Consider the following 10,793-nt stretch of genomic DNA (forward strand, 5'->3'; position numbering starts at 1 on the left):
AAAAAAAAAAAAAAAGAAAAAAGAAAAAAACCTGCCTCCATGTCTAAGCAAAGAAAACTGCCTACATATTTTTTTTTTTTTCTGGTGGAGATTAAAAGGGGTATTTGGTTCCGGTCACAGGCAAAGTTGTTGTGGGTACTTTAAGGTTTGGGAGCACTTAGAAGGCTGTATAGAAACAGACATCCCGCGGGTACTGCAGCTGAGGCGTGTGTACCTGTGGAATTCTCAGTGTCAGTGTGCACACCTTTAACTACAACTTAGAAATGTTCTTTTAGGGACCAGCAGTTAGCGTAATGGCTATGTCGCTGAACTCCCATGTAGTCGACCATGGTTCAAGTCCCGGACACAGTGGCTTAAACTCACGCCGGGCGTGTGTGCATGCATGCCCAAGACCCCGAGAGGAGAATGGAGGAGAAGGGATTGCGGCGTGGCCATCCCCCCTGGGGGGTGATTTCTCGCTTTCTATCTCTCTGTCTCTCTCTGTCTGTCTGGCGAGTGCATGCACCCTATAACAAAAACCTCTCCAAAAAAAAAAAAAAAAAAGAAATGTTCTTTTAGACAAAGTTGTGACCCATTTTACTCTGGATAAGTGCAGAAACGGTTCACATTCCATTATTTGTAAAGTTACCTGCTGTTTGCGTTCATTATTTTTACTACATTCATTTTATTTGTATTTAAGTGTTTTAGGCAACCGAAGAACAAATGTAAAAGTAAAGATGCAGTAAAATGAATTGCTTGATATCAATTATTTCATGTATATGATACATACACAGCAGTAAAACAACCCAGGTATTTCACTTTTTAAAGGTTTTTTGCTTTTGTGATTTTTTTTTGATTCTTGACTAACATGCATGTGCTGTAAAAATAATTAACAGAGAATTACTGTTACTAGAGATGACGGCTAGCTTTGTTTAATGTCTTATGAAATTTTCACGAACAATCCAAACATAATTGTTAAGAACATGCGTATTAAGTTCATGTTCAGGTAAGTGGGATGAAAGTTCTATGAATGGACTTTTCAACTACTTTCTCTACAGCTTTTCATGTAAATTAGTCTTTGGTTTTAAAACTTCTCTAAAAGAAATTGTACATTTTTGGAAATTTATTCCTTGTTCCCTCTTGGCAGCTAATGGGCTTTTTATCAAGTTTAAATACAAAGTTTATCATAACAATACTGCTAGTACAACTATTGTTCCCAACCAAGTCTCATATTCCCCTCTCTCTCCATCCCCCCCTCAAAAATATGGAATTGATAATTTTTCTGGGGGAGGGGTAGATTGATTGGAAAAAAATAATGTGTTGTTCCATTTAAAATTTGGTATATGTGGGACCAGCAGTTAGCGTAATGGTTATATCGCTGGACTCCCATGTAGTCGACCGCGGTTCGCATCCCGGACCTGGTGGCTTAAAACTCACGCCGGGCGCGTGTGCATGTGTGCCCAAGGTCCCGAGAGGAGAATGGAGGAGAAGGGATTGCGGCATGGCCATCCCACTGCGGGATGATTTCTCGTTTTCTGTCTCTCCGTCTCTCTCTGTCTGTCTGGCGAGTGCACGCGCCCTATAGCAAAAAACCTCTCCCCCCCAAAAAAAAAAATAAATAAATAAAATAAAATTTGGTATATGGCATTTTCCAACTTAGGAAGCCACAATGTTCTTGGCCCATCATGACACTGGGTAGCATTAACTATAAGTTTTGTGCTTCCAAATTACATTTGTTTTTAAGGATTTCTTGATATTCTTATAGCCTGCCTTCAATTTTGATAGTTTATTCTTTCTATTTGTCAGGTGCACAAAATTACCTTCCTTTTTTAGACTTCTGTCTTGTTACCAACCATTCCTACTTGGTGGCGTTGTACTTGGAAAGCAGCCGCATGAGCTTTCTGGCTCCACTCAGTGTCTAAGGTATCCCTTGCCTGCATCCCACGAACTATTTCCCCGTCCTACTTACTGCAGCAAATCTCTCCTTAGTTGATGAGATTGTGCTTACCTCCCTGTAAGCCCTACTATCCTGAATGGTCTGTCATTGTCTGCCTTTAAAATCCTTCCTCTTCCCGTATTCTCTACATAATGATGGGGCTAAGTTATCCCCAAAGCTCACCCTGCAGAATATTTTCTCAGTACTTTGCAGAAAACACCAAACCAAAATGCCATTTTAAAAGAGATGTATTTTTTTTTTTTCTTTTAGAATGTAAGCTCCTCAAGAGCAGGGACAATGTTTTCTGTATATTCTATTGTGCCTAGTACACTGTAAATGCTCAATGAATATTAATGATGGGGAAAAAATTGCTACAAAGTGTGTGTGCTCTCCAGAGAGAGAGAGAGAGAGAGAGAGAGAGAGAAAGTGAGAAAGCACCTCCTGGAAGTACGGCCACACTGTAATCCTTTCTCCTCTATTCTCTTCTATGAACTTTGGGCATGTACACAAGCCCATGGTGTATTTTCTAAGCCGCCAGGTCCAGGACTCCACCACACAGTCAGCCATGTGGAATCCAGCTGCCTTAACTGCCCCTGGCTTGCTCCCCGAATTTCTCACTTTTTAAAAATTCTCTTGGGCTCAGCCATGATAGTATGTGCTGGACATCGCTCCTGAGGAAGCCAATGCCCTGTGAGAAGCTCGGGTTTCATTCTGGTGCTCTCTAAAGTGCATGAGGTTCCCTTTTCTCCATTATCTCATCTGCACTTGTTCTTTGTTTTCTTTCTCTCTCTCTCTCTTTCTTTCTTTCTCTCTCTCTTTTTACTTTCTTTCTTTCTTTCTTCTCTATCTCTCTCTCTCTCTCTCTCTCTCATAGCCATTCTGCCATTCTGTCTGCGGTTAGGTGATAACTTATTGTGGTTTTGAATTCCATTTCCCTTTTTTTTTTTTTTTTTTTGAGAGGTTTTTGCTATAGGGCGCGTGCGCTTGCCAGACAGACAGAGAGAGACAGAGAGACAGAAAGCGAGAAATCACCCCCCAGGGGGGATGGTCACACCGCAATCCCTTCTCCTCCATTCTCCTCTCAGGATCTTGGGCATGCACGCACACGCGCCCGGTGTGAGTTTTAAGCCACCGGATCCGGGACTCGAACCGCGGTCGACTACATGAGAGTCCAGCGACATAACCATTACGCTAACTGCTGGTTCCCCGAATTCCATTTCCCTTATGCTAAGAAATGTTGAATATTTTTCTCATATGCTTTTTAGCCATTTCTATGTATTCCTTTGAGAGTTGTTTGTTCAAATCGAATGCCCATTAAAAAAAAATCAGATGATTAGTTTTTTGTTTTTGTGTTTTTGTTTTTTTTTTTCTTTTTTTTTGCAGGTATGTTACTTGAGTTCCCTGTATTTTCTGGTTATCCACCCCTCAGCTCAAGTATAATTAGCAAATGTTTTCTTCTATTCTGTGGGTCGTCTCTTTATGCTATTTATTGTTTCCTTTGGTGTGCAGAAGCTTTTAGCTTGATGCAATCCCACTTGTCTATTTTGGGTGGTGGTGTTGGTGCTTTAGAGGGCTTATTGAAGAAACCTTTGCCTACTTCAGTGTTTTCAAGTGTTTCTCCTGTGTTTCCCTCAAGTAGTTTTATACTTTGGGGGTCTCCATTTATATCATTAATCCATTTTGAGTTGATTTTTGTTAATGGTGAGAGACAGAGGTCTGGTTTTATTTTTGTGCAAGTGGATATCTAGTCTTCCCAGCACTATTTGTTGAAAAGACTTCCTTTTTTTCCACTGGATTATCTCATGTTCGTTGTTAAAAAGCAGTTGGCTGCATGTTGTTGGGTTTATTTCCGGATTCTCTGTTCTGTTCCATTAGGTCTGTGTGTCTGCTTTTGTGTCAGTGCCATGCTATTTTGATTATTGTGATTTTGTAATATACTTTGAAAGTAAATAATGAGATGCCTTCAACTTTATTCTTTTTGTTCAGTATTGCCTTGGCAATACTGGAGCCTTCTGTGGTTCTAGAGAAAATTTATGATTATTTTTTCTCTTTCTGTAAAGAATGTTGCTGGTATTTTGATAGGCATTGAGTCAAATTTGTAAATTAACTTGGGCATTGACTTAAAAAAATTTTTATTTTGCTATAAGGCATGTGACACTTGCCAGAGAGAAGCAGATGGAGAGAGCAAAAGTGAGGAAACAACCCCCAGGGGATATGGCTGTGCTGCAGTGACTTCTCTTCCATTTTCTTTTTGGGATTTTTGGCATGCATGCACATGTATTCAGCCTATTTTTCTTTTTCTTTTTTCTTTTTGGAGAGGTTTTTGCTAAAGGGTGTGTGTGCTTGCCAGAAAGATAGAGAGACAGAGAGACAGAAAGTGAGAAATCACCCCTCAGGGGGTTGGCCACACCACAATCCCTTCTCCTCCAGTCTCCTCTCTGGATCTTGGGCACACATGCACACGCACCAGGCATGAGTTTAAGCCACTGGGTCCAGGACTCAAACTGAGGTTGGCTACATGGGAGTCCAGCAACATAGCCATTGCACCAACTGCTGGTCCTCTCCAACCTTTTTTCTAGTCACTGAGTCCAGAACTCGAACTGCACAACCATGTGGGGTCCAGCTACCTTAATCACTATGCCGCCTTTTTAGCCATTTCTATGTATTCCTTTGAGAGTTGTTTGTTCAAATCGAATGCCCATTAAAAAAAAATCAGATGATTAGTTTTTTGTTTTTGTGTTTTTGTTTTTTTTTTTCTTTTTTTTTGCAGGTATGTTACTTGAGTTCCCTGTATTTTCTGGTTATCCACCCCTCAGCTCAAGTATAATTAGCAAATGTTTTCTTCTATTCTGTGGGTCGTCTCTTTATGCTATTTATTGTTTCCTTTGGTGTGCAGAAGCTTTTAGCTTGATGCAATCCCACTTGTCTATTTTGGGTGGTGGTGTTGGTGCTTTAGAGGGCTTATTGAAGAAACCTTTGCCTACTTCAGTGTTTTCAAGTGTTTCTCCTGTGTTTCCCTCAAGTAGTTTTATACTTTGGGGGTCTCCATTTATATCATTAATCCATTTTGAGTTGATTTTTGTTAATGGTGAGAGACAGAGGTCTGGTTTTATTTTTGTGCAAGTGGATATCTAGTCTTCCCAGCACTATTTGTTGAAAAGACTTCCTTTTTTTCCACTGGATTATCTCATGTTCGTTGTTAAAAAGCAGTTGGCTGCATGTTGTTGGGTTTATTTCCGGATTCTCTGTTCTGTTCCATTAGGTCTGTGTGTCTGCTTTTGTGTCAGTGCCATGCTATTTTGATTATTGTGATTTTGTAATATACTTTGAAAGTAAATAATGAGATGCCTTCAACTTTATTCTTTTTGTTCAGTATTGCCTTGGCAATACTGGAGCCTTCTGTGGTTCTAGAGAAAATTTATGATTATTTTTTCTCTTTCTGTAAAGAATGTTGCTGGTATTTTGATAGGCATTGAGTCAAATTTGTAAATTAACTTGGGCATTGACTTAAAAAAATTTTTATTTTGCTATAAGGCATGTGACACTTGCCAGAGAGAAGCAGATGGAGAGAGCAAAAGTGAGGAAACAACCCCCAGGGGACATGGCTGCTGTGCAGTGACTTCTCTTCCATTTTCTTTTTGGGATTTTTGGCATGCATGCACATGTATTCAGCCTATTTTTCTTTTTCTTTTTTCTTTTTGGAGAGGTTTTTGCTAAAGGGTGTGTGTGCTTGCCAGAAAGATAGAGAGACAGAGAGACAGAAAGTGAGAAATCACCCCTCAGGGGGTTGGCCACACCACAATCCCTTCTCCTCCAGTCTCCTCTCTGGATCTTGGGCACACATGCACACGCACCAGGCATGAGTTTAAGCCACTGGGTCCAGGACTCAAACTGAGGTTGGCTACATGGGAGTCCAGCAACATAGCCATTGCACCAACTGCTGGTCCTCTCCAACCTTTTTTCTAGTCACTGAGTCCAGAACTCGAACTGCACAACCATGTGGGGTCCAGCTACCTTAATCACTATGCCGCCAGCTAGCTCGGTATTGATATTTTAATTATATTGATTCTTCCAATCTAAGAACAAGGAATGTCTTTCCTTTTTTTTCCGTTTGTATATTTCTCTATTTCTTTCTTCAGTTTTTCATAGGTGTGGAGATCTTCAACCTTTTTGGTTGGATTTATTCCTACGTGTGTGGCTATTGTAAATGGATCACTTTCTTTAATTCTGCTTCAGTCCATTCATTATGGTATAAAAAGAAGCTGCAGATTTTTTTTAGAGAAGTATTTTACTATTTAAATTTATTTATTTATTTTAATTTGACTAGAGAGGGAAGGAGGGAGGGAGGAAGAGAGGGAGGGAGGGAGGGAGAGAGAGAGAGAAAAAGAGAGAGAGAGAGAGAGAGAGAGAGAGAGAGAAAGCCATGAGGTCTGGGTCTCAAATCGTGGTTGGCCTTTAGGAGTCCAGCACCCTTAACCACCATGCCACCTGTTGGTCCCGAAAAGCTATAGATTTTCATATGTTGATTTTGTATCCTGTGACTTTATTGAATTTATTTATCACTTTTAGAAATAGAGAGGCAAGACATGTAAGGGACACAGAAGTGGAGGATTGTCTGTTGATGATAATGTGCATGATACTATCTTTAACTGGACTGGTGTGCAGTGTATTTATGCTGGGAAAATTCATTTTAAGCTGTTGTGATGTATAGTGATTGAATGTATAAAATGAGTTAAAAAAGAAAGAAAAAGCTGAAATAAAATTTGTTAGTTCCCTCTCAAAAAAATAATTATTTATTTAATTTTATTTATCATTATTCTTTCTTTCTTCTTCTTCTTTTTTTTTTTTTTTAAGAGAGATTTTTGCTATAGGGCATGTGTGGTCACTGGAGAGACAGAGACAGAAAGTGAGAAATCACCCCTCAGGGGATAGCCATCCCACAATCCCATCTCCTCCATTCTCCTCTCGGTGTTTTGGGCATACACACATATGTGCCTGACTTGAGTTTAAGCTGCTGAGTCCAGGACTTGAACCATGATCAACTATGTGGGAGTTCAGTGATATAGCCATTACACTATCTGTTGGTCCCTCATTATTATTTTTTAGTTTGACCAGAGAGAGACTGAGAGGGAGAAGGAAAGTGAGAAAGCAAGCCTTCAGGGTTGAGACTCAAATCAGTCAGCCATGTGAGAGCCCAGCACCCCAACCCCATGCCACTTGCCAGCCCCCTAGGAATTTTTTTGTAAATTATTTAAGATTTTTCCCCTTCCTTCCTTCCTTCCTTCCTTTCTTCCTTCTTCCTTTCTTTCTTTCTTTTTTCTCTCTTTCTCTTTCATTCTCTCTTTTTATTTCTCCTTTTCTTTCTTTTTAAAATTTTTTGCTATAGTGTGCATGTGCTCTCCAGAGACAAGACAGAGAGACAGAGAAAATAAGAAAAATCACCCCAAGTGGGGAGTGACTACACTGCAGTCCCTTCTCCAACCGTATCTGCTTAGGATTTTAGGCATGCATGCACTCACACATTTTTTAAATTTTGTGATTTTTAAAATTTTTTTTTGAGGGAGATTTTTGTTATAGGGTGTGTGTGCTTACTGGAGGGAGAGAGACAGAGAGACGAGAAGCGCGACATCGCCCCCCCCCCCCGCCCACCCAGGGGTGATGTTCATGCTGCAATCCCTTCTCCCTTCTCTCTGGATTTTGGTTGTGCATGCACATGAACCCAGAGTGAGTTTTAAGCTGCCAGGTCTGGGACCTGAACTGCAGTTGACTGTGTGAGAGTCCAGCGATGTAACCATTATGCTATCTTCTGGTCCCCTGGTGTGATTCTTTTTTTTTTTTTTTTGGAGGGATTTTGCTATAGGGCATGTGCACTTGCCGTAGAGACAGAGAGAAACAGAGACAGAAAGTGAGAAATCACTCCCTAGTGGGGATGGTCGCAATCCCTTCTCCTCCATTCTCCTCTTGGGATCTTGGGCATGCACACACACATGATTGGCATTAGTTTAAGCCACCGGGTCCAGGACTTGAACCACAGTTGACTGCATGGGAGTCCAGCAACACAGCCATTACGCCAACTGCTGGTCTCTCTTGTTCCAATTTTTAGTGGGAAAGCATTCAACTTTTCTCCATTCAGTATGTCGTTAGTATGGGTTTGTCATACATACTTTTTTTTGTGTTAACAATGTACCTTTTATATTCATCTTGTTGATAGTCTTAATTATGAATGGATGTTGTATTTTATCAAGTGCTTTTTCTGCATCAGTTGATATGATCCCATGATTTTTATCTTTCTCCGTTAATGTGTTGTATGACATCTTTTAAAATTTTTGTACATGTTGAACTATCCTTGCATTCCTGGGACAAAGCCTCCTTAGTTGTGATATATATATATATGAAGTGCTGTTGGGTTTGATTTATTAGTATTTTGTTTAGGATTTTTGCATCTCTATTCATTAGGTTTATTGGTCTGCAGTTTTTTCGTTTTCAGTGTATCTTCGTCTGCTTTTGTTATCAAGATGGTGGCTTCATAAGATGAGTTTGTGAGCATTTCTTTCATTTAGATCATTAGAAATAGTTTGAGGAGAATTTAGTGTTAATTTTAACGGCTTTGTGGAATTCAGCAGTAAAGTCATCTGGACCTGGGCTTTTCTTTGTTGGGAAACTACTTATTACTGACTCTATCGCGTTTCTTGTTATTAGTCTATTCAGACTTTCAGCTTATTCTTGATTCAACCTAGGCATAGTGTACGTGTCCAGAAATTCGTCCATCTCTTCTAGGTTTTCCAATTTGCTAATGTTTCATCACTTATAGTATTCTTTAATGATCTTTTGTATTTCTGTGATATCTGTTGGAATATCATCTTTTTCACTTCTGATTTATTTATTAGAGTCATTTTTCTATTTTTCTTAGTCTGGCTAATGATTTGTCAGTTTTGTTTATCCTCTTAGAAAACCAGCTTTTTGGTTAATTAATTTTTAAATTATTTTATTCTCTGTTTCATTTATATCTGCTCTCATCATCATTATTTATTTACTTTTAGTACTTTTTTTTTTTGAGAGGTTTTTCGCTATAGGGCGCGTACGCTCGCCAGACAGAGAGAGACATAGAGACAGAAAGCGAGAAATCACCCCCCAAGGGGGATGGTCACGCCGCAATCCCTTCTCCTCCATTCTCCTCTCTGGATCTTGGGCACGCATGCACACGCACCTGGCGTGAGTTCTAAGCCACCGGGTCCGGGACTCGAACCGCGGTCGACTACGTGGGAGTCCAGCAACATAGCCATTACGCTAACTGCTGGTTCCCAGTACTTTTGTTTTTGTACTTGCTTTTCTGAGAGATGCATCTTTAGGTATTTTTATCTGCCATCTTTCTATTTTTTTCTTGCAAGTGCTACTTGATATACATTATCCTCTTCGTACTACTTTAGCTGTACCCCCGAATTTTGCGCTGTACTTGCTTTATTATTTATTTCGAGAAGTTTAAATATATCAGTCTTTTTCTTTTTTTTTTTTAATAAACTTTTTTCTTTGTTGGAGAGGTTTTTGGGCATGTGTACTCACCAGAAAGACAGAGAGAGGCAGAGAGACAGAAAGTGAGAAATCACCCCCTGGGGGGATGGCCATGCTGCAATCCTTTTTTTTTTCTTTCTTTCTTGCAAAAAGCTTTATTTCCATTTGATCCAAGGCATAGGAGTTCTCTCCTAGGGGGTGGTTAAAAGGCTGCCAAGTGACTGGAGGGAGAGTCTCAGAAGCCCTGATACCAGGAGATGCAGGAGCTCAAGGCTGCTGAGCTCTGGAGGCCTGTAGTCATGCTTTAGGGTGAGCCTTTTGAAGAAATACTTACCCGGCCAAATCTGGAGCCCACCAGACTTTGGAGGCTTGTCAGGTGTTTGCCCATCTTCTTGATGAGTTTCACCTCCTCATCTAGGAAGTAGGTTTCCAGGAAGTCACAGAGATGGGGGGTCCGATGGGCAGAACCCAGGATATGAAGATCCAAAAGAGCCTGGTCCAGACTCTTCTCCAGGGCTAGGGTGGCTTCCATGGCATTTGGGGTTTTACTCCAGTCATCCGGGGATGGCTCCCGAACTTCTTTGGGAAAAAGCATGCCTGCCGCCCTGGTTTTGCTTTTTTTTTTTTTTTTTTTGCTCCCCAAAGCATGTATTTGCTAAGGGGACAGAGGGGGTGCTTGCCAGAGTGACAGAGAGAGTGAGAGGGAAAGTGAGAAATTACCTCCTGGGGGGCATGACCATGCCACAATTCTTTCTCCTCCATTCTCCTTCTAGGATTTTAGGCGTGCACACACACACACACACACACACACACACACACACACACACACAGGCCCGGCATGAGTTTCAAGCCACTGGATCCAGGGCTCAAACTGCAACTGGCCATGTGGGAATCCAGTGCCTTAACTGCTACCATCTGCTGGCCCCCTGGTTTTGGGTCTTTAAGAGACATTCTGTGCCCTCCCACTTTTCTTTGGTCAATTGGTGGAAGAAGCACCCCTGGTAGAAATAGAAGCCCAACTAGTGGTAGGTCTAAGAGGCCTACAGATGCAGACTGATTATGTGGTTCATAGTGGTCTCTACCTCAATAGAATAATTCTGACAAGTCTGGGAGCTCATGGTTGGTCTGCAGGTAGGACTTGACTTCAAAAATGGTATTGGCTGGTTCCAGAAGCAGGAGATGGCCAAGAAGATGGTCTGAGGGGCTACAACTAGAGAAGAGATAGAAGGGGGTTTGGAAGACGGGAAGAGAGTGCCTAGGTCTGTTCCCTCCAAACACTGTTGAGCCAAGAGACAGATCCACAGGACCTCCAAGTATGCTGCCAAATATGTCATTCTTAATTTTTTCAGTAGTCTTGAATTTGTTCATT

The 10,793-nt window shown here is 40.9% G+C and overlaps 1 pseudogene; it reads right to left on the reverse strand.

The window, feature by feature from the left end:
- Positions 1-9,615: 9,615 nt before the first annotated feature.
- On the reverse strand, positions 9,616-10,542 carry LOC102478365 (ferritin light chain pseudogene; annotated as a pseudogene).
- Between the last annotated feature and the right edge of the window lie 251 nt (positions 10,543-10,793).

Source organism: Tupaia chinensis, unplaced genomic scaffold (assembly GCF_000334495.1).
Source record: "Tupaia chinensis unplaced genomic scaffold, TupChi_1.0 Scaffold000067_1, whole genome shotgun sequence".
In the NCBI taxonomy this organism is placed as follows: Eukaryota; Metazoa; Chordata; class Mammalia; order Scandentia; family Tupaiidae; genus Tupaia; species Tupaia belangeri.